Source organism: Falco cherrug, unplaced genomic scaffold, assembly GCF_023634085.1.
Source record: "Falco cherrug isolate bFalChe1 unplaced genomic scaffold, bFalChe1.pri scaffold_58, whole genome shotgun sequence".
NCBI lineage: Eukaryota > Metazoa > Chordata > Aves > Falconiformes > Falconidae > Falco > Falco cherrug.
The window spans coordinates 736500-762094 of record NW_026599496.1 but is presented as its reverse complement, the minus strand read 5'-3'; the positions used below and the strand labels follow the sequence as shown (position 1 = coordinate 762094).

The 25595-nt window shown below is 57.0% G+C and overlaps 1 pseudogene; it reads right to left on the bottom strand.

Moving 5' to 3' along the window:
- LOC129735206 (hydrocephalus-inducing protein homolog) overlaps positions 1-25595 on the bottom strand; it is a 100063-nt pseudogene that overhangs the window by 13090 nt on the left and 61378 nt on the right.

The window sequence follows — 25595 nt, the reverse complement described above, 5'->3', positions numbered from 1 at the left end:
ACCAGTGCCTGCCCTACCTGCTGTCCCCTACCTGCTTCTCGTTCGGTTTCAGCCTCAGGCTGGGAGGTTCTACAAGGAACGTGTCCGCCTTGAGATCGCGCTCAAAGGAGAAACGCGCCTCTACTTCCAAGGGGGTGACGTTGAGGATGGTTATCGTCTCACAGTTGCTGGGACAGTCCAGTGCCTTGTACCTGTCCACAAAAGGGGAAAAGGCTGCAGAGGAGACCGTCGCCTTCATCCCACACCAAGGAAAGCGCCATGTCCTGGCAGCGGGAGGCTGCACTGCAAGACCATGTACCAACAAGCAGGCCAAGAAAAAGCATCATTTTCAGGGGCACACTGGATGCTATGTGTGTCCATCCTTGCGTTACTTTGATGTCCACCCCTGTACTTGGTGCCTCCAGCCCAGACGCGTGATGATGCACAGGCCACTTAAAGAGCATTTTACAAATTAGAAATTCAAAGATGCCTGGAAAAACAGAGGTACTGCAGGCACGTGGGTTCTCCCCCTTTCTTTGTTGGGTTTCCTTCCCTGCAGGGTACAAAGAAATGCTCTTGGAAAGAGCTTTTAAAAATAGTTTAGCTTTTGTCTTCCAAAACAGTCACGAGATTGCCTTGTATTTCACAGGTTAGCTCAAAGTCTGAGGGAAGGAAATAGAGAGGATTCATTCCCAAGAGGAATGCTGAATTTAAAAAACGTCCCTTCCCTCGGGTATGGAGCAGATTTGGGAGTTAAAGGGTTAAAAAGCACAAACAGAAACCCAAGGCCATGCAGCAGCCTGGCTAAAGATCCTCTTTTGGGTTTTGAACTGTTTTGATTTCATTTGCTTGGGTTGTCAAAATACCACTGGCTCTCCAGAGCTCCCATGAAGAGGAGAACTTAATTTCTAATATTTAAAAAAAAAGCTATGTTAAAAATAGAAATGCGCCAGCAGCTACAATGGCAACTTTTTCCGGCAGACTTTGTCCAGCATTGAGGACGGGGAAACAATTTCCATTTTCATTCCTCTGCAGATCCCCCACGCCCCCATATCGGCAGGTCGAATCATAAGGCCTTACTAATATTACAAACGGATGAATGTTTTATAAAACCATCAGCAAAATAATTGCTTGTTCAGTCCACCTGTAGAGCTCAAAGCACTTTTAAAAAACACCATAAAGTTCATTTCTTAGGTGGCGAAGCTGAGATGTGGCGGGGAGACACAAGCTGCTCCAAGTGACCTTCAGGCTGGAAGCAGCACATGGCTCTGGCCACCAAGGCACCCACCAGGGAGGAAGATCAGCTCCGTCTCTCCCCTGCTCCTCCAGGACTCACTTGCCCATCATCTGCTCAAGTTCACACATCTGTGGCCCTTCAGCCCCCTGCATCTCCCAGGCAGGTCTCCACCTGGGCCTGCCCTGAATTGTGCCTCTGGGACGGCTCGTCCCCAGACGTGTCCGTGACAGCACGAGGCCCTGGAGGTGCCATCCCAACGTCCCATGCTGCGCAGGCAGCGCATCAGGATGCTCGCTCAGGGCGGGAAGCACGTACCAGTTTCTTGACTTCCCACACAGCAGCGGTCCAAAGTGGAAGACACCCGTCTCCGTGACATACTGCTTGAAGACAATGTCGTCGTCTGCCTTGCTCTTCCTTCGGTGGGGAAACACCAGCCTGGGCAGAGAAAACAGGGAATGAAGAGCTGTGAGATGCTCCAAGTAGAAAACCTGGTCAGAAAGCCGTAACCCTTACTGGTGGCTGCGGTACCAGTACTCCCAGCTCCAGGCATGGGACAAGATGCTGGGCGGCTCAGGCAGCACGCTCTGCCCGAGCCAGAAGGTCACCGGGGTACAAGGGGCAGCCCTGGCTCTGAGCCCAGGGGGGAGCAGCGTGGGAGGCTCCCAGGGGCAAGCCTTACCGTGGGTCTTGGCTGATGGTGGGGTACAGGCAGGTGCCCCTGCAGGGCAGCTGGTACAGTCGCTTTGTCCCCAGGATCTCGAAACGCAGCGTCTGCTCAAACTGGCCCAGCACCGTGGAGCTGAAGTGGACCTTCAGTTCCACCTCACCGCGGGCAGGCACTATCCACCGGCAGCTGCTCAGCCTGGCAGTTAAAGAGAGGGCTTCAGACACGGCTAATGAGCAAACAAGACGAGGAGGAGGGCTGTGGACTCGCCATCCCACGGAGGCACCAACAGAGGGGCCCTGAGGAGCTGGGGATGACAGACCTCACTTGACAGGGTGGCCATGGAGCAGAGCGATCTCCTCAGCCCTCAGCTCACCTGACATGTCTCGGCGGGGATGGGACCATGTCCTCGCCGCTTTGGTGCGCCCCAGGAGAAGATACGGGTGCTTCCCTGTCCAGCCCCTGGAGACATCTCCTGCCCTGACCGGAGCTCTGCTTCTCCCTCGCAGCCTCCCAGCTGCCCGCAGCTTTCTCCTCACTCGACTGGCTCCTCACAGGGGCGACCTGCTCCTCTGGGGTCTGAGCCACAAGGGGAGGGAGAAAACAGAGAGGTGAGACCTGCCCCGAGACATCCCCCTCCTGGAAAGCAAGCTGTGGGTTTGTTAACAATTAGGGGAAGCACTAAATAAACAACCACATCTGCCCAGGGACTTGGTCTTCCTCATCAGGTCTAGTTTTGCCTACAACACTCTCCTTGCCCAGGACCTGAAGGCAAGGCGAGGGTTTGAGGTGTTTTTTTAAACCGTTATTCTCATCTTACAGACATCACAGTGATCCTTCCCCACCCACCCCCCTGCCCTGGCACCTTCACTTCGGGCACAACGGGGGCATCCACGAGACTTACGGCAGCATTCTTGTCTTCTTCTGCAGTGGCGCCTTCTGGCACAACAAAGACAAAGTGCTTGAGGGCTTCTGCTGCAGGGGCCATCCGCTCTGCCGGGTAGTGGATCACGGAGTAGAAAGCAGTAGGGGGGATGGGAAGCCCGGAGGGACCCAGTCCAAGGCTATCCAGGACCTAAAGCGTAAGAGAAAACCCTGTTTGTACTCCTGTCACCTTCATCCTCACACTCACTCCTTAAAGGCACGGAGCTTTCGGCAATGTGGTGGGGGTTTATTTATATCGGGCACCGTGCTTCTTCATGCCCAGTGGAGTGGGCAGGCTCCAGAGCAGTGCCAGGACCTACAAGTGGGACCTAGAGAGAAACCTCTCCCTGCAGTGACTCAGCTGAAGGAAACCTGAGCTGCCCTGCCCTGGGACCATTTGCAATGATTTCCAGGCTGGGAAATTCTCTCAACAGACGGGATGCTTGTACAGAGAGCACTCCTGCTTCCCACCCACCTGAGGGATGGTGAGAACCTCCCGCAGCCATGGGGCTGCTGCGGAGCCATTGTAGAACATCATCGGTGGCCCGGACAAGGCTCTGTGCCATTGTCACCTGGTGGGACACGATGCACCGGGGCCCAGGAGCACGGCAGGCTCAGCCTCCGAGCCTCACAGGGCTTTACCTGCTCTGCCGCTGGCAGCTCGCTGCTCTCCAGGATCTTCCTAGTCACATCTTCTGAGCCCAGCACCTGGATGTCCAAGCAGGGCACCCCGACACCCTGGCCTCTGGCTGACCCTTTTGCACCTTCCCCTTCCAGCTGAGGTATTCTGGCATCCTCAAGAGCCTTCATTTCTGCCAGATGCTCTTTCTCCAGCCTCCCCTGATGCTCCTTCTCTCTGTCCCTCCGGCTCCTGGGGCTGGATGTGTGCTGGGGCTGCTCTTCTGCTGGGTGCCGTGCGTCCTCGTGGTTCAGGGGGAACAGCAGGATACCCTGAACCCTGTCCCAGGATGACAAAATATGCGCAACATCCTTCTGCGACGTCTCGTAGATATTAAACCTCAGGGCTAAGTTCTCGCTGTCACTCTGGGCCTCATTTTTGGTTTCCCCCTCTTCCAGGTCTGTGGGGTGTGCAGCCGCTGCCAGGTGGGCATCCATCAGGGTGACCTTGCTCTGCTTTTGCTCATCTTCCTTTGTGCAACGTGCAACAGAGCCCGGGTGCTTCCTTACAGATCGTGTCTTGACCACCCCCTTGGCGACCTCCGACCTCCGGCTGTTGGATGTGTTGGTGTTGCTGGTGGGACTGTTCATGCCCTGGGCAGGAAGAGCAAAAAAAGCAGTGAGCATTTCAAAGCACTGACTCAGGTGCTGTAGGGCAGCAATGATCTTTACAATAGCACCCCAAACCTCGCTCGAGACCTGTGCTAGGCACCCTACAAATCCCAGTTCAGAACATAGCTGGTACCCAGTTTAGCTCAACAAACCAAACTCTTCAGTGTCAGACTGATGAGGAGTCCTGCAAACCAGCTGAGGAACAGAACAGGTTCCCAACCCAAGCAGAGAACTTAAGACACCTCCTTACTCCCGTGCAGTCCTCTGGGTTCATTTCTGGTGCGCTGAGCATCCCTGTGGCTGGCTGATCCTTTGCAAAGTCTGCCTGCTAATGAATACCTAAGGCCTGGGGGCATCTCCTGCCAGACATGTAGGAAAAGACCCCACATCCCAGACAGATCATGGCTCACAGGTGTAAGTCACAGGCAGAGTGGGAAGAAACGCTGGACTAAAACTACCTAGGGCTTCAGTAGTCAGTATGTGGAGTTACATGAAGCCAGGACTCAAAGGCGGCATGACCTTAGTAGAGCAGCTCTAGCAGCAAACCCATGGGAAGACACCCCGGTGCAGCAGCAGCACGATCAGACCCCGGTGGTTGTTTCCCAGCACAGCCCCACATGTTGCTCCTGACAGGTGCTCGTCCCCAGCACTGCGTGGGGCTCCCTGGGGCACGGCGCAGCTCCGTAGGAAGGTCCCCAGGGCTTTCAGTCATTTCTGTAAACAACCACGCACCTGCTTGCCACCAGGCCAGCTTTTCCTCCTCAAAGCATTCTCTTGGTCTTTTCCAGCCTTTCTCTTCCCCTGCTCAGAATTCTTCAGCTCTTCCTCCTTCAAGCGTTCCAGCTCCTGCCGACGCTTTTCCTCCAGCTCTCGAGCTAGCTGCTCCATCTCCCTTCAGCAAGCCAAACAGAAAACATGCCCGAGAGTCACCACCAGAAGCCTGGGCTTGCCGCCATCCCAGCTGGTCCTGCACTTCGTTCCCTGACCCTGAGGCCAGGCAGAACCGTTAGGCCATCTCTGTGGACCTCCCTCAGCCTGGGGAGGCTGGGAATATCCCATGTGAGGAGAGGTGGGAGGGGACCTCCAGGGCCAGCCAAACCTCAGCCTTGCTTCGTAAGGTCAGCCTGGGCTGAACGAAGTGCGGAAACACACGCTCGCTTTAAACAGGTCCCCCTCCCAGTTTCAGACTTAGCCTGTGCATCCTCCTCAACCCCTGCGGCCTCCCCTCCTGGGCTGCTTTGCTGGATCAGAGCTTCTCCCAGGCTGACCTGCTGCTGCAGCTGAGGGTTAGCCCAAGAGCCACCGGCTTCTATGGCCAGTGTCGCTCAGGAAGGAAAAACCTAGGAGATCAGCAAGGACTTCCCCTACGGCAGGACTGGCATCTAAACCAAGCCAGCACAGCTGCGCCTCACACCAAGCCACACCACAACCCCTCTGGTGTGGGGAAGAAGGGGGGTGAAGATGAGAACCAACGTAATTAACTTAGAGACACTTCTAAGAGCAGCGGTCAGGCAAGCCCAGAGCCCAGGTCCCGGCAGCCACCGTCTAAACCCGCGGGCTCTCCGCTCAGCTGGAGAGAAGATGTTCTCTCCCGGGAGGAAGGGCCTTCCTCTGCTGGGAACCTGGGGGGTGGAACTGCCCGCTTGGAACAGACACTTTCGGGCCTTCGCCCCGTGACCCCTCTGAGCTCAACCGAGGTCTCCGGAGCAGGAAAACCCTGCAGGGGCACCCTCCTGGGGAGTTACAGGCGCACAGACCTCTGCCTCCTCTCGCGCTGGACTTGGCGTATCTTGTTATGAAGCTGAATTTTCTGCTCCGCACTGAGGGCATCATACTCATCCTCGTCCATCTCCCAGAGACGTTCTCTCTCCCTGCGGGCAGCTTCTTCCTGCTCCCGTCCTTCAGCCAAGGCCAGAGGAGAAACCATTAGCAGAGCTTGCTGTTGGGGGTGAGCTGCCAGGATTCACAGCTGTGTCCCGAGCCAGCCGATCATCCTGCCAGGAGATGCTGGGGAGCTCACAGCCCTGCTCCAAAATTCAGATCAGCCCCTGAACTGTCAACAGTTCACGGCGAGTTCCCGCGCCTTGCCTGGCTCCTGCGCACCAGCGTGGCAGGCAGCTGCTGCTGCTGCTTCGGTACTGAGCCACAACAGCTGGCACTTGTGCCCAGGCTTTCACGGTAGAGACCAAGGGAAGTCTTCCCAGCCTCAGCTCTGCTCTGCTGCATTTTAAGCGACTGTGAGCTGAGCGCTGGCTACACCCAGGCAGAAGGTGGAAGGATTAATAAGACCACTTCTTACAAGCTCTGCTGGTAACCCAGATACACACAGATAAGGCTGAGTGCTTGACAGGGAAGATTTGAGAGGTGCGGAGATGAAAAGTCTCACCTTCCTGCTCTTTTGCAGCTGTCTCCCTGGCTTTAAAGGACACATAATCCTGGAACAGGTTCACGACGTAGATGTGAGGCCGATTTCCAACAGCTTTGAGCAGGCAGAGGAGAGCAGATGCCATGTTGTGCGCAAAGAGGGTTTCCAGGCCATCAAACACCACGCCCTGGTAGCAGTCACTCAGCTGCGAATAAAGTTGAAAAGGAACAGCTTTTCTAGTCAGCTGTGGCACACACGGGGCTCTCAGCCAGTCAGTAAATGTCCACTGTCAGCAGATGTCAAAGGACACCAGCCATCGTTGTGTCCAGCGCATCAGCCCAGACGAGCTCTGATCTTTCCCCACGTTCTGCCACCTTGGGGCATCTGCAGCTTCCCCCAAGGATCCCTGCGTGCAGCTCGGGGCTCCTCTGAGAGCAGATACAGACCTCCTCTCCAAACTGCCTCGCTGCCTGTCTCTCTGGAGCAGGAACGCAGCATCTGCCCCCACCCCACCCACGTACCTGGAGCCTTTCGGAGAGGATGGCCACCAGCAAGTCCTCGGGCAGCACGCAGCTCAGACAGCCCAGCCCTCCCTCTGTGCTGCCACCGATGCTCAGCCGTCGCTGCGCAGGGACGCAGGGAAGGGGAGGGTGGAGATGAGAAATGGAGGAGCCCTGCAATGTTGAACGCCACAAGAAAAGTAAACCACTTGGGTAACCCCTGAACAGTTCCAACTGCTGGGCTTGCAGCCAGGGTTTTCCACTAGCGGGAGGCTCGAACCAACCCTGCAGGCCAGCAGCTCCAGGGGACAACCCTGGAGGACACATCCCGTGGCTTGCAAGCCCCCAGCGCAGCATCCCGCAGCTTTGCCCACTGCCTGCGGCCACATTAGCCAGGACTGCACTTTGCCAACAAACTGTTGAGGCCCAGTCGAGATTTCTGCCAGAGCACAGGGGTTTGTTCCCACCCCAAGCATGCCCAGCTGGCGCTCTGCACCACACACCCACACACCAGCCCCCACTCTAAGCAGCCCCTTCGCTTCTCAGAGGCAACAGAAAGGACCCAGGCATTAACCAGCGCAGATCACGCTTCACCTGGCAGCTTGTCGAATCCCTTCGATGCTGTTCCCGGGATTGGGATGCACGGCCATCCGCCTTGCTCTTGCTTGCTGCAGTGCTCACCGGCCTTTGGGAACTCGGGGACTGCAGGCTGCCGTCCTCCCCAGAGCTGGACTGGCGCAGCACTGAGCTGTGCCCGGCCTTGGCGTGGCACTGCACGCTGAGAGAGACATCTGCATTGTGACCTGCAGAGGGGACAGATGGCTCAGCGGGGCTGGCGATGGGTGCTGCGGGGAGCAAGCGGGCACCTTCCACCCCTGGCAGGGACACAGCACTTGTCCCCCAGCCTGCTGGGCACTAGCAGCGCTGCTCTCCAGAAGCAGCTCCTGCCCTGCTTCCCTTACTAGCACGATAAAGCTGAGAGAGGACGGAAAAGCCAGAGAGTTTGTCGTGCACAGCCCCGTGTCCCTCCTTAATAAACATGCACACAGGTGACACTTTGCACAGCAGCTCCCCTATGGATCAAGCCAAAGATTCGTCCCCCAGCACCATCATTTTCCTACCTTGCACCCATCCTGCCTTCTCCCGTGGAGACTGTAACGGGCAGCCCTGCCCCAGCGGCATCACCCATCTCCACGGAAGCTAAACCCTCTGCCTGGGATAACCCCACCCGGCACCCAGAGCCTTTTCCCTTCCACCAGCTCCCAACCACCCAGGTTCAAAGCTGAGCAATGTAAAACGTCCCCCGCCAAGGCCAGCGTCTGGCCTCACCCTGCAGAGCTCAGGGCAACAACTGCCCAAGAAAGTTTCCCCAAAGTCTCCAGTCTCACATGGAGCACAGCACAGCACGCGCCAGCTCCGCAACCTGGCAGTGTCAGTATAGGGGGAAAAAAAATACATTTCCAGAGAAAAAGAGCTCATCTGCAGTGAGTCTCATCCAAAATTCCTCCAGGAGGTTATTCTTCCCTTCCTCTCATGTCTGTGAAGCTACACTCACAGTCAGTCACCTAGAGCTTAATGAGCCACTTCAGAGGGTTATTCCTTGTTCAAGTGGGCAGCAGTTCTGCCTGATGGCCACAGGGAGCAAGCTGGATTCAGCTCTGAGAAAATGTTTTTATAAAGCTCTGAGAAAGGTACGGGTGTGCTTCACCACTCCCAGAAAAAGGGACGTGTGTCAAGAAGCCCAGAGGCAGTAAAAATGCCTTTGTCTGACCCCTCAAAACAGAGCTGCTTAATCACCCGAGCTGTGTTATGAAATGGCTCTGCATTTCTACACGCTTGCACCCGTGCTCCCCAAGAGACCCAAGGGCTGCCAAACTCCTCTGGAGCAAGCAGAAGCAGGTGGCCGTGGTGGGTTTCCAAAGCGCCGCTCTGCGCCCAGTGTTCCTCCTTACCCTCATCCTCTGTCTCCTTGTGGCTCTGCTCAGCGGCAGCCCTGACGCACAGCTCCCGGGCACGGAGCCCTGCCGCGCTGCTCCCGTCAGAGATGGCTTCTGTCACCATGGCGTCGATGGACAAGCAGGCAGCGCCGTAATATTTGGACAGGGCGACCGCTGCCGCTGTCTTTCCTTGAGAGAGAGAGGAAGGCGGCTTGGTGACATTTGCAGGTGAAGCATTCTCAGGGACAGGCTCTGGAAAGCCCCCCCAGAGGCTTTGCAGGTTTCAAGGACAGTCAGAAAGCACATGTCCCTTTAGGGGACACCACGAGGGAGGCAGCTTCAGCACGGTCAGAAGCGCTGAACTCCAGAGGCAGGTGGATCGCCTCCACCTCCGGTTCAGCCCAGGACTCTGTCCCTTGTGGTGTGACCTCAGCCCTGGGCCAGGACATTGTTTCGAGCCCTGTCCCACCACCACCGTTCGCTACCCTGTGCTGGTGGGTGCCAGCTGGGCACAGTCTGGGGGTCAGCACGGGCTAGGGGCTGCTCCCATGAGGAAACACGGGCACTAGGCAATGTGGTCCCATGCAGCAAGAGGGACGTGGCCACCCCGTCTGGGGGGACAAGAGCCTAGCTATACGGACACAAGATGAGCCACACCACTGGCACCAGCTAGGCAAAGGCCTGGGACTGTTTCACGGACCAGCAGAGCTGTGGCTTGCCTCGCTTCGCTTCAACTGGCCGACCAAGCACCACGGCCCACCAGGATAAGTCTCTCCTGCTTCCCGCTCTCCTTGCAGCCAACAGCTCACGTACCTGTCCGAGGTGCCCCATGGACGATGATGACGATCCCTCTGCGGTTTCCGCCTGTGCGCCCTTCTGCAGGGATATCGATGCCCAGGTGGCGGGCGATGGCCCTATGGACAGGGCTGTCGGCCAGCTCTCCCGCAGCCTCCTTGCTGCTGCTGGTGCTCTGCTGGTGCTCTGCTGTGTAGAACCAGGTAGAAAAGTCAGCCTCCTGCCTCCCTGTGACCCTGATCGCCCTCCCCATCCCCTCAGATCCTGCGAGAGGAGACTGCTGAAACCAATGTCACAGCCCAGATCTCATCGTGCCTGTCCTCGAGGCTCGCGCAGATCCAGCTGCTGGTGAAGGGGCCTGTTCAGAGCACAGTAAGTGGGGTGGCAGGAGGAGGAAAGAGCATCTGGCAACACCCAAGAGGCCCGGGCCACATCTTCCATGAACCCTCCCCACGGTCCTCATGGGAGTTTGGTCCCGGGTCCTGGTGCCTAAGGGGGGTGACAGGTGCAACTGGGCATTGGGAACAGTCCCGAGGGAGATGGCACCAGGCTGCAGTGAAGCAATGGAGGTGGCACTGAAGTCCACCACTGGGGCTCTTTTGCTACAATGGACAAAATAGGTGAAGAGCTTCGGGTTACCAGCCGTCCCGCGTCTTTCCTTAACACCTTCCTCCTCCTCTTCCCCACATTCGGATTCTGAATTCACCCTGTTGGACTGGCTTTCATCGAAAAGGGAGGGGGGAACGACCGAGCTACGGGGTGAGGTGCTGCAAACAACCCCAGCGGAGTGCTTTCTGCCCCCATCTGACAGGTGCCAGGCACCTTCAGAGCTGGCCGAGGAGGAAGGACGTGGGGAAGGAATGGCAACCTGCTCTTGGCCATTCCCACTTTGCAGGGCCACAAGCAAAAGCAAAAATCTCCTAAGGAGGGAGACTCCCAAGGCACCGAGGAGCCTGTCCAGGGGTATTCTGAGCTTGTGCTTGTGTTGCCGCGAAGGAACAAATCTAAACCAGCTCGTTAGATTAGACTTGGTCCTACAGGCTGAAGAACTCATCTGAGCCTGCTCTTTGCGGCTGAGGGACACAAGGGGACACCCTGATGATTTCCCCAGTGTGTGGCAGTAAGATATGAGCTTGCTTTAGCTGCACTCAGGGCTGCGAGAGGATGCGTCTCACAAGCCACAGGTTTTCACCTGGCAATTCCTCCACCAAGCTGGGGAACAGGCGGCTGCTAAAAGCACGGGCTTTCCGTGGAGAATGAGGTCATGGAGAACTCAGGGTACGCAGCCTGGACTCCCTGCTGTGTCCACACTCAGGACAGACCATGCCAAACCCTCACCCTTGTCCTGGTCCGCTGGGTCCCCGGTCTTGGGCTTTGCTTGATCATCCTGCAGCCTCTTCTGGTCCTGAGAGTACTCCAGCACCTCTGGGGGCAGCTTCTCACCCGGGCCACGCAGAGGCAGCAACAAGGTGTTGCGGCTGTCGTAGTCCTTCAGCATGCGCAGGACCTGTGCGCGGAGGGAAGAGAAACCACGTACAGGAGGGGTTTCTTGACCACACAAACACACTGCCCAGCCAACCAGTCTTCTCCCTCATGCCTTCCTCCCAACACGGACTACCCAAGCACCCCCCTCCGCCTGCCAGCAGAGCTGGCTGCCCCTCAAGTGCCGCCAGGCTGTGCCCTGGGGACTGCCTCCATCTCCCTGGCGCAAGCCCGGGAATGCCACCACAGCGCTGTGAAGCTACGGCAGCACGCACACGGGGACCAGACCTTCCCGCTCACCTGCTCCTCCTCAAGGTACTGCTGGTCAAACTCCAGCGAGTAAAACTCGATGGGAAACTCACACGGGTTCTTCACCACCACTGTCCCCTCCGCCCCACGGCTGTATGGCAGCACCGGTCCCAGCTCAAGCACTGGGGGGCTGAACTCCAGCTGCGGCTCCAGACCTTGTCCCGAGACCTGCAGCTGGAGGTGCTGGCTGCTCTGGCAAATGTTAATCTTCAGCCTCCTTCTGTAGGACTTCTGAAAAGAGAGAAGCACAGAAAGGTCCTGCACTAAGTCCCAGGTGACAAGGGCCTGGAATTCAACCCTTGCCCCAAGGTCAGCGGTGTCATCAGTACCTCTAAGGTGAATGGAAAACAGGTATTTAATTATAGCAGAGGCTGCAGCACCTGCATGCTGGCTCCGGGTAACTGGGATGGATCCTGGGTGAGGTGTAACTGGCTGTTTGGTGTCAGATCTGAAACAGTCTGTCACACGTTTTCACCCAGTCACGAGGGAGCGCAGTGCTCGTGAGAAAGGTCCTCGGGGTTACGCTGCCCAGACACAGCTGTGGCACTGCTGCATCAGGCAAACACCAGCCACGCAAGAGGCAGATGAGCTCCCGCTGGCTAGAAATAAGGGTCATCTTCTCTGCTCAGCGTTTGGCTCTGGCCAAAGCCCAACACAAGCTGGTTGCATCCCTACTAGCAATTCTACCGTCCCTGGGACTGTTCCCAGGCATGGAAGCACTTGTGTCCATGCTGTCACACACTGCCAGCTTCCAAGTCACTGTGGCCACATGCAAACTGCCTTTGGGAATGCTCCATCGCTTAAGCTGACTCCCAGACCGCGTGGGAACACGCAGGCAGGTTGGGCCAGAGCCACAGGGACTGCTGGCAGCGTACCGCTACAGGTGACAGTCCCGCCGTGCCCAGGAAGGTGTCTGGCGGCTGTTTTGTCTGCTGGTACCGGCAGCAGGATTAGCCCAGGTTGGCCCTTCCAGGGTTGTCCCCTGCGAGCATGCCAGCTGCTCTGCGCCGGGGCGTTGCAGCCTGCAGATATGCCCACACCAGGTGGAAGATGAGGGGAAACAGGTGGATCTCCTCCACGTGCCGAGAGGGAGCCACACCGCCGAGCCTGGATGCTCCCTGTGCAACTCCCCGTGGGGATTCCAAAGCGCTTCTCAGAAGTGCGCGCTACAGGGGAAACTGGGGCACAGTGGGTACGGGGCTGGCAGAAAGCTCCATGCGGAGGCCAGACCTCATCCCCTGCGCTGGGCTCTCATTTCCACACTGCCCTGTCAGACCTCCGCGGGGTGACACCTGCCAATCTCACCTCTTCCACGGGTGAAAACCTGACTCGCATGTTGCATCGCTGTCCGGGAGCGAGGGTTCCGGCCGAGGGCAGTGCCTCAAAGACACGGGGCTTGGCTTCCAACTCCTGCAGCAGCTTCCGACGCATGCTCGCTGACAAGCATTTGTCCACCTGGGCACAGAAACCAGGCGTGTGAGGTGGCCTTTGTGGGGACAGACTCTTGGTTCCTGCCGTGCTCTGAGATACTGTTACGGTGCAGAGAGCACCCACGTCCAAACCAGACGTGGCCACCATAACCTGGTGGCACCATAAATGGGAGCAAAGATGTGTAGGCAGGGCAGGCAGATGGGGAGGCACTGTCCTCAGAGGAGGAGGAATGGGTGAAGATGGCAGAGAAGTGAAGCATCAGCTAACGAACAGGTCCAGGTGAAGCAGCCTTGCTCCGTACCCTCAGAAGCTTCCTCAGCCCAGCTGTAGTCCAAGCGCCCAGGCAGCCACGGGGGCAGAAAGGGCAAGAGAGGCAAAGAAAACCCAACCAAGAAGTTACGTGTCACACGTTGTCTGTGCTTTACCTTAACAGGCTCGTGCACGGTGACGAACCATTGACAGGGGACCTGGAGCTGATTGTGGAGCTGGACAGTTTCTTCCCGGCACTGCCCACACTGGACAGCGGAGAACTCCAGCCTGTCCCTGGAGAGGCAGAGGGACGGCACAGTCACGTCGGCACGGAGGCGGACATGGAACGTGGGGCCACCTGCTACCTAGTGAAGGACAGAACATCCAGCTGAGAGACCAGGTGACATCTGCGGCTGTGTCCAGCCTGCTGCCTGCCCCAAAAGGTGGTACCTTGATGGGCAGGAGCACGTCCACCTCTCCCAGTGGCAGGTTGGCGCTTTGTGGGTCAAAGCGCACTCTGAATGTCTTAGTCCTGCAGCAGGGCAGGCACTTCACATGGTCCAGATCCACGCTGAAACCTTGAACAGATGAAAATAAAGCAGCTGAGATACATCTCATGCCGCTTGTGTGTCACAAGCACGTTAAGGCCACGCGGGTGTCCTGGCTGGCAGCTCTGCGAAAGACCCCCTTGTATCCCCGGAGAAGCCTGCTGCTCTTTCTCCCTTGTCACCGCCCAAGGAGAAAGCGTTTTTGCAGCCAGAATCCAAGGTCCACATGGTAAAAATGAAACCCATCAGCTGAGCTTCAGCAATTCCTTCCTTGGGCATCTCAGGGAAGGAGGCACAGACCTCCCCAAAGGAGAATTTCCAACGAAGGTTCCCCCATGCTGCGGTGTTCCCTGGACAACAACTTAGAGAAGACACCTGACCACCCCTCAGACACAGCAAGTCACCGTTTGATGGGACACAGCCTTGCCTCAGGGCCTGTCGTGGAAGCCTGTTTTGATACACCAGAGGATCTCACAGGCTCTTTTCTCAATAAAGGCTCAACTGAAGGGCTATGACATCATGAAGTCTAAACAAAGCACTTCCAAACCACAAAGGGTCCCGTCCGTTTGCAACATGAGCCCACAGAGAGCACAAAACCTCGGCTGTCACTCATGGTAGCCAAGAGCAGAAGATGATGAGAGGTGACCAAGGTGATCAGCCCACCTAGTCCCTGAAATGAGGTGTCAGGGCAGTCCCAGGCAGACCAGGTCTCTGGGCACTGCTGGCCAGGAGAATTCAGGCTCTAAAGCACCGAGCAGGGGGCAGTCAGGAAGAAAAAAGCTGTACAAACAGGCACTCAACCCCCCCACACACCCAGTGACTTAAGCTCATCTGTCAAGCCCACGGGAAGTCCCTCCAGCACTGGTTACCTGTGCCACACAAGACACGTCTATCGGCGAGGAAGGACACAGGCAACCGCCCGGGGTTGGTGATCTTCACAAGGTGTGTGCGGACGGTACCAGGAATGACACAGCCAAAGTCCAGGATGTACTCAGGCAGCTGAACTCTGAAAGGAATAGAGACATTCCTTAAACCACAGCTCGGCTACATTTCCAGGTGGACAGAAGACACAAATAAAGTGGGTATTTGCTGCTGTAAAAACCCAGCTCAAGCCTGTGAAAGCCAAGGCCTGACCACCTGGTAGTAACACTTTGGTAAGTCACGGAGGGTGCAGGTCCTAGGTTTTATCAGCTACCAACGGGACCTCAACATAAAATTGTGTTTAACTGGTCGCAGCTCCTCGGCTACAAAGAGCCACTGTGGCTAAGTCCACCAGACCTCCACTGGCCTCAGTGGAACTGCTAACCTGGTGTACAGCCCAAGCCTGAAATCGCTTCAGGACCTTGCAATGAGATTTGCCTGCACAGGCAATCTTCCCTGCTCTGCAGCCAGGTCTGTCCCCAGAGCAGCCCCGGGAAAGGCAGGAATCGACACCTACAGCGTTCAAGGGCAGCTCCTTTTCCAGAGCAATCCCACTCGGGAAAGCGCATAAGTGGTCTGTTTTGCAGAGCATTTTCTTCCTGAACCGGAGCCTACCGTGCCCCTGCCTCATCAGGAAGGAGCAGAGGGAAGGACCAAGGCACCCAGGCAAGCCCTACGGTCCCACCAGCATCTACACCCCCTGCTTTAGGGTTTCTCAGCCCGTGCGATTCCCTGCTGGCTTTGCTTAGCGTGGCCTGTCAGTTGGAACAAAGATGCCAGCTTTGAGCTGCCTCTTTCAGAGCTGGTCAGCAGGGACGGTGTCTGTGCTGTCTGGAGGGGCTGGATGGTCTGCACTGCACCCCCTCAGCACTAAGAGCAGAACCCAGCATCTGTGGGGAGCTGAGCACCCCAGGGTGGCACTATGAAGTGAGGACACTCGGCTGCTCACAGGGAGCACGTCAGAGCTACCAGGGTCAGACCCTTTCTGCAGTGCCCAGCTACTGCCAGCTCTGCAGACACCAGGAGCTCTCGGGAGCAGGGGTGCACTGCTGGGTGTCACCCTTGGGGCACCTGGAGTCTCTACTAACTTGAGAAGCCTCCGACGAGCACGCTGGTCAAAGGCCACTTCCTCTGGGGGACCGGAGCTGAGAGCTTTCTGCTGCTCCAGGGCATGTTCCTCTATCAGCAACTGCTCCATCTGCAGCTGCAGCTGCGTGTCCCACTGAGGAAAGGAAAGAGAGCGGCTGGTTAGCAAAGGTCCTGCCCAAGGCACAGGCTTGTCTCTGAGAGAGGATCCCACCCTGATCTTGTTGAGAGGGGCGATGGAGTCCCTCTGCCTCGCTGCTCAGCGTCTGTGACACCTCCTGCTCCCTTAGGCAAGACCTGATCTCAAGGGAAACGAACTCCAGCACCTTCGCCTGCCCAGTCACTGTCACAAAAGCTGATCTGGCCAGACAGACAGACAGACAAGCCAGGAACCTTCCAGAGCTCCGAGTATTTGCCTGCCCCCAACCAGTGCCAGAGCAGCTTGGACAGCAGCTCTCTTGGAAAGGGAACCACGAGAAAGCTGACGCCTCTTGGAGATGACCGCTGACAGCACAGCCCCAGGGCGCAGTCAGGCTGCTGCTGGTAAGCTGGGTCGTGAGCAACAAACCCCTCAGCCACGACCCGCAGCTCCTTCAAAGTGCCAGGAACTCAGTCACTTGAGCACGGCCTTCAGGAGCTCTCCCTGAGGCAGTCGGGGAGCTGGTGCATCTGCTGGAGGGACAACAGCCAGAGCTGGGCAGCCCCTGGGGCAACGCTGAGCTGACACATGGTCGTGGCCAGGTGCGGGCAGGGAGGTCCCAAGTGCCAGCAGGGCCCCAGGAAGCCTGCTGCGGGGTGCCCAGGGCTCGAGTGACACAGGGGCAGGGTGGCACATGCCAAATGGGGCTTCTCACCGCGGTGTCCGCATCGTCCCTGGGTGGCTCCGCGGCCGCAGCCTCCCCCAAAGCAACTGCTTCAGCTCGCTGGCTGTCCTTTGCCATCTTTTCTTTGGCCTCTTTGAGGACCTTCTCATATTTTGCATTTCCTGGAGGAAGAAGAGATCCACAAATAGAAGCGTGGACGCCGTGCCAATCCCACTTAAGCTGGGAAGCCCCACTCCCCTGATGCTGGCCTCTCCCAGAAACAAACTCCTTGAGCAATCTATGGGAAGTGGATGCTGCTGCTCCTCTCTGAATCCTGACGTTCACTACCACCCACCTTCCCCTCTACAGAGGAGCATCCCATCCCCTGCAACGCCATGGCAAATCCAACCCTGCCAACATCCCTGCCAGCCCGCGTTACAGCTTCCCCAAGCTTTTCTGCCCAGCCGCCACCTTCCCAGGCCTCCGACAGATATGCTGGCAAGCTCTGCAGGGTGGTTCCTGGGGCAAAGCCCACATGGACTCACCTACTAGAGACTCAGGAAGCAACCCGAGGGTTGAGTGTTGCTCTGACAGCCCTGAAACCTCCAGGCTCAGTGGGGGTGGGGGTGAGCTGCCCTGTGGGCATATGACATGGGGAAAAAGCCAGGGGACCTTCCTGCGGAGCAGAGAGGCAGTGCTCACCGCTGATGTTCCTGGGCAGGTCCAAGCAGATCCTGGGAAGGGTCCCTTCTCCTCTCAGGGTGATGCTTGCTGGTTCCAGGTGACCCACTTGAATCTGCAAAGCCCTGCAGAAGACTCCAGGCACTCCTGGCAGGTAACAGACTTTGAGCACTTGCTCCTTGCCAGGTCCAATGTAACCCTGCAGGGCACGGGAGACAAGAGAGGGAATGCACCAAAGAGCGTTTGGTGGGGGGACGGCTCAGGCGACAGACACACTGAGAAGAGAAAACAGCTTCTCCTATGGAAGAAAACGTCAGACAACATGGCCTTCTGGCTTTCTCGTATCCTAAAAGCTCGAGTCTCCTACACCAGGGTGCAGTACGTCCTTCAGAGGGCTCGCAAGGCTGCATTCCCACAGTACAGACCGCCCTTTGCTCAGCAGGAGCGCAGCTCTGCTGCTCACAGCGCTTACCCTCTGCTAGCAAGAGCCAGACTGAATAAAGAAAAGCTCTTTTACCAGCTGCTGTGGAAGACGAGCTAAAGCCCATGCCCTCAGCAGGGCCAGCAGCTCCTCACACTGCACGTCAGTGGTTCCCAGGCTGCTGCTGAAGGGCCTGACTCATTCATCATCCCAACCAAACATCTCCTGCCTGCGTGGTTACACCAGGGGTGCGTGAGCCCATCCAGACTCACAGTGACCTGCAAACATACATCTCTGGAAATGCAGGAGCAGACTAGGACAAATTCTAGGGAAGAAGGTGTTGCTGGGAAGGACATCTCCTCTCTGGGCTTCCAGAAAGGCTCTCCAAGCCTCAGGCTGGGCTCACGCCAGCCACATCGAGAGCAAATGGAAGCAGACAGCAGCATGGCTCTGGGTGACCGGGCACAGACGCAGACGCCTTTGGCTCGCCCTCTGCACGCTGGGCTGGACCCTCGGCTCCCCGCTCCCCTTCACGCTGCAGGGGAAGCCGCTGAGTGGGACAGCTCCTGCCACTTGGTCCCCTGAGCCCGTACTCCAGCGCACAGCGCAGCTGCAGCAAAGGTGAGCCCTGCCAAGCTGCCAGCACCCACGCTGCTGCTGCAGCAGCTGGCTGCACGGGTCCAAGCAGAGCTGCATCTTCGGAAGCCCGCGGGAAGAGGGCATCAGTGTGTCATCCCTTGTAGGAGACGGGCACGAAAACAATGTGAAAGCCATTTGGCTTCCTCTTCCCCTTGCAAAAAGAGACAAAGGTAAGAACGCTGCTTCAGCTCAAAGACATCCACGCGGGACTAAGAAGCTGGGGCGCCGGGATGCTGCAAACTCCTCTCCTGGCTGTTCCAGCCCCGATCCTCCCTGACCCCCTCGCTGCCCCACAAAACTGCTGCAAAGCAGCAAAGCTGGAGGAGGGACCAATACAGGGGCTGCTAAAATTTCTGGCAAAGCAGCTTCATGCCCAGGCAAGACAGTATTTCAGTCCTGCTTAGTGCTGGCAGGGGGCAGGTGGGGTTTCTTACAGGCAGGGACAGGGAGTACGCCCTGCTTGACCACACAACCTGGGGAAGGTGACCCTCACAAGAGCCTGCACCATCTGGCTCCAGTGTCGGCACAACCACAGAGCTCAGCACTCGGGGTCCAAAGAGCTACCGAAGCCCTCGTGCCTCCCGCCGGCGGCTGCTGCAGGATGCCAGAGCCACCCACCAGCAAAGGCCATGAAGGGGCTCTAGTAGGACCGCGCTTGCTCGACCTTCTCTGCCACCCAGCAGCAGCTGCTTACAGCCCTGGCTCTCCGTGCTGGTTTTGTGGCTCTGTCTTCCTTTTCTTTTTTTCCACCCACCCCACCACCTTTTTTCCCTATAACCCTCTCCTGGGCAGCCTGGCCAGGGTGAATCACTCATGCTACTCACCGTGCTGGGCACGGCCAGGGGCACGCCGAGCGGAGGGCTGTCCGCAGCGGCTGCGCTGGAGCCGAGCACCACGTAGGTGAATCCCATCTTCCCTCTGTTCTGCAGGGTGACCTCCGCTTCCCTGACTTTGTTAAACAGCTGGAGAGAAGACAGAGGAGCGGGAAGTTACAGACGCAGGTCTGCTGCTGGGAGTGTCCTTCCCTTTTCCCTGGCTTGAAAGCACATGAACACAGCGCAGAAGCAGGGAGCGCAGAGGAGGTACAGGCACTGCGGTGTCCTGGGTTAACCTGGGCAACCCCCAGCCACAGGGTACCTCTTAGCCCTACGCAGGAACACTATCGACGGCAGCACGTAGAGGTGCAGTAATAAATAAACCAGGGGATACAAGCCCCCTGCTCTTTAAGGTGTCACCTAACAGCCAGCTGAAACAAAAGAGGAGGCATCGAGGCATTTCAGAACAAGAGGCACCTGCATACAAGTATTTGCAGGCAAAACAGAAGCAAAAGTAGAGACAGACAGGGCAACAGCCAAACAGGGCCAACAGCTGGAAGGGTCTGTGGGGATTTTAACTGAAAAGGAGTGCCAATTGTTCTGGGACATTCTCGCCAGATGCAGTGACTGGAAGCCCAAGTTAACTTCCTCCCTGGTTTATTTTGTTGATTAATCAAGAGCATTAAAAGAAAGCATCTCCTTGGACCTCAGGCTTTAGGAACGGATGGGCGGATGAGGGTCCTGGGGACATGTCCCTTTGGAGATCACCACGGGGTCCCTGCCTGTCCCGGGAGGCAGCGCTCGTTACCTTGAAGAGGAGGAAATCCCAAATACGGGGGGGTAGAGATGGCCATTAAAAAACAACTCTGATGCAGAATGTATCACCCAAAGGCAGTACTTCCAAGCGACAGAGCCAACAGAGTAGCTGGGAAGGGAAGAGCGCCCTAGACCTCGGTGGGCAGCAACGCGCCGGCGACAGTTCCAAGACAAGGACCTCTGCCAAGAGAAGCGTGCGGTACCTGCAGCCCGCAGTCGATCTCCGTCACGTCAAGGAAGTAGTTGATGAGCGAAGCCTCCCCACTCAGCGCAATCTCGTAGGTCGGGCCTCCCTCCACACTGCACAGCGCCGTGACATGGGCAGCAATGTTTGTGCGGCCAACGAAGGTGAATGTGACGCGCTGGCTCTTGCCCGGCGGCAGCACGCCGTACAGTGGCAGGACATCAAAAACCTGGAGGCAGGGGAGGAGAGACAGAGATGTCGAGCGTGGAAATTGATGCAGAAGAGCAGCCGTGGCTTGGAGCAAAGTACAGATGTGGCTGGAGGGGCCTCTTCATCACAGGCGAGATCACCCTAATCTCATTCTGCATCCATTCCACTTACCGGTGGGAGAGACCCTGGGAAAAATCTTCTCCCATACTAATTAATGTATTAATACACTAAATTAATTTGGGATGTCTCCTGGCAGCAAGACATTCTCTCAGCTGAAGAACTTGCCTTGAAAAACACTTTTTACTGCCTTCAGAAACACACGAGACTTGGAGATGAGAGCCCTTGGAGCTGGGGGTGGACTCCAGCCCAGCTTGTCTGATTCCTGACACTTTTCACTCTCTCTCCGACCCACACACTGCTCTCGCAAAAGCTACTGCAAAAGCTACTGCAAAAATTTCCTACCGAGCACCTGATGAGCAACAAGATGAATACACCCTCCACAGGCGCTGCACAGGCAGGACCCTCGGTCAGCCCTACATGGCCGGTTGCTTCAGCAGCGCTGCGCAACGTGCTGGGAGGGATGCGAGGCCACTCCGTGAGCAGCACCGAGGGCCACCAGTGGCAGCAGGGGCTACGTAACTGTTTGCCACGCTGGGAACGGGGAAGTGAGACAGATGCCCACTTACCTCCTCCGCTCCCGAGGGGAGGGGCTCCACCTCCACAAACCGCATCCTTTCCTGGGTCCTCACCGGCCTCCGACTTTCCAGATCCACAGCAGCGGACGGCAGCAGCTGGAAAACAAGCACCATGGGCTACAGGAGGCAGCTGGCTGGGCTGAGGGGGATCACTGTGCTGCAGGCTCCACCGCCTCATCGAGCCAAGAGCAGCTAAGATGGGACACAGGCACACACCAAGTACGGGGACGCCTGTGCCATTAGCCGAGTGTGGGTCCAAGACCCGTGCGGATGAGACACGAGGTGCAGGTGGAGCCCGTGTCACACCGGCAGGTGGGCTCGGACCCACCGGCTTGCACGAGGAAGCGGGGTGCTCCCAGCACCCTGTCCTGGCAGGGACCTCGAGGGCACGTTGCACCCTCATGACACCCCAGCTTTGCTCACTCCTGCCCAAGAAACGCACCAAACACCCCACCCCTGGACAGCTCAGGTTCTCCATGACAACAATAGGAATGCAGCTGCAAGCGAGAAGTGTCAAAAAGGGGAAATAAGGACTTCAGAAGTCCTTGGCACAGCTGTCCCATTTCAGGTGGTGCTTAGCTTTCCCCTTGTGCACTCGTCAGTGCCGGAGGGCTGAGGATCGCCATTTCTCTTGAATAACACCATCCTGGAAAAGGCAGCTGAGATGTTTTTCTGCCTTGCAGCAGCTGAGGGCTGGTGTTTAACCTCAGAGGTGCCATCCTTTAAATGGAACCTCGTCCCTGGGCTTCTGACCCCTATTTATAAGCAAGGGCTTTGTGATTGCTCTTGAAGTTTAAGAATACCTGCTGCTTCGGTAACATGAAGGAGGGCTTTGCGCTGGGGCTCTGACATGGGCAGGGTATGTACAGCACATCCTCAGGCCTAACCAGAGGCTACATCTCTCCAAGGAGATATAAAGCACTGGGGAGGCTGAGCCTTCTCACATCTCAGTGCTCTTTCTGTTGTCTCCACATCTTCCAGCCTGCAAAGCTTTGCCAAGGGCATATTCCCAAAGACGCTAACCCACATCTTTCCCAGGCTTATGGTCTCCCACCTCCCCAGGAAGGCTACATGGACATTGCCTTGATACAGTGACACAAGCAGAAGACAACGCTGCAACCCAGATGTATCCTTTGAAGCAATTTTGGATCCTACCTAGCCATATCCCCTTGAATTTCCCTGCTTTATCTGCGCATACATGGCAACAAAGCAGGGCACAAAAATGATTTCATGCTTCTATCTGAAAACATTCAGCCGCGCTGTTCTTTATGCCTACCAGGTATCCTTTTTCCTGATTCAGAAAACACGTGCAGAGCTACAACATTAAAACCACTGATATTTAGATGTCAGCAGGTGCGACCCCCCTCCTTGAACTTGACACCAACTCCGGCACTTTCAGAACCTCCTGTGCTCTCCTATATCCTTTTTTATTGCCCCAGGAGCAGCCTCTGTCCCACGCGAAGCAAAAGGTGCCATCAGCTCCCACTAGCACCGAGGCCAAGCCCCAAAGCACCGAGGCTCACCAGGAAGGTCAGCAGACCAAAGGCTGTTTCCCATACTAAGAGGAAAAGACAGCAACTTTGTCAAGTCTCCATTTATAAAAAGGCAGCTCTGTGGCCATCGCTGCAATACCGGGGCTCGGGCGAAGGCAGAGACGTGACAACGGGTGGCTCTAGCTGGGGCTGAGAAGGTGGTACATGGAGACCAGTACTGGGCAGGGCTTGACAGAGGAAGGGAACTGGAAGCCTCCACATCACGGTGCAGGTAAAACCCCTCCTTTCACAGTGCAAAAAAAACCCAGCCAAAAAACCCCAACCTCACCACAGGTCAGGAGGACCTGAATGGGCTTCTCCAAACAACACTACCCTACTTGTCCCTCCCCATAAGCCCCGTGTCCAGCTGCTGGCCCTGCTGCCCAGCCCACTCTCAGGGCACATGGCAGCAGGGCAGCAAAAAAGGGACGCTACGCTGGCACCAGCACGGCTTTTTGGTGGCAAGCTGGGGGAGGCAACGCAAAACAGTGAGCGTACAAGAAAATCTACCTTTGCTTCCAGGGAGTCCTCTGCATCTGCTGGCTCTTGGGCAGGATCCCCCACTGCTCCCAGGGCTTCAGCTGGCTCCTCTACGCATCCATCACTGACACTGCTCTCTGCAGATGCTGAGTGCTCCGAGCAGGCTCCCTCCTCCTTCGGTGGCTGGGGTTTGATGAACAGTTTAGGTGCTGGAGGGCTGAACCTGGAAGAAACCGTAACTTCCATCATGAAGCTGCAGTAGGAGGGAGGAAGACCTGGACAAGCAGCTCCTTGGCAGGACGTGGCCCCTGGGTGGGCACTGGTGCCGCCAGCCCAGGAATGGATCCGACCTGGCAGCTCCAGAACCAGGATGCAGCAGGTCAATGCTGGGGGCTGCCCAGGGACAACGCTGGTCCAGCAGTGGCAACTGCTTGCCATGAGGAACTGCAGATATCAGAGGTGAACACCTTGCAGGGAGACAAAAGGACAAACTGCACAAAAAGGTGGGACTGAGACACAAAGGGGCAGATCTGGATGGCGATGCGCCAGCACAGACCCAGCGCCGCAAGGAGGTTTTCAGCTCTTCTAGGTATTTACCCTGAATTCTCCCCTGGGCGGTTACGCACAGCTGCGGGTCAGGACCAGCAGCGGCGATGGCAGGAGCAGGGACGGAGCCCGCCGCCTGCTGTGCCTGAACCCCGACAGAGCCGGCACGAGCCCAGCACGGGACACCTTCGCACACGCAAGGAACACGGGAAGACACGTCAAGCGGCTCCAGGCAGAGACTCACAATTAAACAGCCCATTGATCCCCGATGAGCACCAAAGCAGCCGCGATTAGTACTTTGGGGAAGGAAACGCTGGTCATTTTTAATCAATCTATTCCAATCGCGACACCGAGATTCAGCTCCCTGCCGTGCCACAGGTACTCCTTGGCTGCAAAACAGCAGCTCGAACCGCACCTCGCGCCACAAAGGCTGCAGCTCTGCTGAAACGAGCTTATAACCGGTGTGGCACGTCCTGATGCCATCATTACCTCCCCAGCAGTTTCTAAACACAAACTGTTGGAGGACAAATTTGGCAAATGGTTCAGCAAAGCAGTTCAACCGCTCGTTTTGCAAACAGAGCCGAGTTTACCCTTTGAGCAACAGCAGCCAGTAAAAAGCATATGAGTTAACGTTTTCAGAATTCCCAAGTGACTCTGACTATGGTCCCTGTATGAAATTGCAGCAGGTGCTCACAGTAGCTCTGCTTGGATTTCCAACGCCACGTGGAGGGACGCGCTCAGGCCATGCCTACCTGCCGCTGTGCCTAGTCGTAAGCGTTCCCCCCGCCGTCAAACACGGCACATTTTTTACAGCTGGGAATTCAGTGCCTTGAACCACGGGCTCCAAACAAAGATTTGTCTTTAGTATCTAAGGCTGGTTTTCATTTCTGGATTACAGGCTCTGCTCTTCATAACCCGGAAGAGATCCCGCCTGACTTGCCCTCCCTACAGCGACATGCAAGAACACGGCTTGGCCCAGGTGAGCCCCTGACAGCCCTCCCTCCGCCTGCTGCTGGGACGCCACGGGGACCCCGAGCAACAGCTCGGCACCGTCCGTGGGGAAGAACAAACCAGGGCTGGAGGGGATGAAGGTGCTCGCTCAGCCCTGCAGCGCATCGCCCACCTACGGTCCCACCCACGCAACCTCTGCTCCTCTCAGCCCAGGCACCCGGGTGCATGTTGGGGGGCCCTGATGGGCGACCAAACTGCCCGACACCTCCAGCGGCCTCTGACTTGGGCAGCTCTGTAAGGATGAGATAAATCCAGCTCAGCTGGGACAGTGGTGCTTTTGGGCAGCCTGCAGCTGCACGCTACCTTTCCCTGGTGGCAGGGGAGATGCCCGCAGTGTCAGGCCACCAAGAGGAGCACCTCAACACCCTCCAGCCACGCACCAGCCCACGCACCCGTTGGGCGCCTGGGTCCGGCCGTCATCGCAGCAGCTGTCCCAGAACCGCTCGCTACGATGCACATGGTGAGGAAATGAAACCGCAGCTCTTAGAGTGGCTCGTGATAAATACTGCGGCTGAGTAACAGCTCCCGAGGAGAGGGAAACCCCCGAGATGGAAAATCCATAATCATTTATTAAGGTACCTCTAGTTCTACAGAACGGTTTGAGGCAACTTCACCAGACCGTGGTGCCTAGACAACAACAGTATTTTTCCCTCTAAAGTAGAAGCCCTCTGGGACCCAGCGCTGGGAGATGATGCGATTAGCAAGTCCTGCTGCGGCGAAGCGTGAAGCAGCACAGCCAGGGACTCTTTCCAGTGGGGGAAAGTCAAAACGAACAACAATGAGCATCACATGAAAAGGAAGGGAGTGAGGAACCCGAGGTGTCAACAGAAAGCTGATCTCTATGACACGACATCTTCCTGGCACTGAAGGAAAGGGGGTTGGTCCTGGGAAAGAAGGGCAAGATGATGAGATGTTTGGCATCAGCCCAGGCTTGAGGTAACCCTTTCTCAGAATCAGGACCTTCTGGGCAGCCTCCAGCACTTTCAGAGCAAGGCTGTGAACGCAGGGATGAAGGCAAGGAGCAGAGAGCGGCTCCTCCACCTGC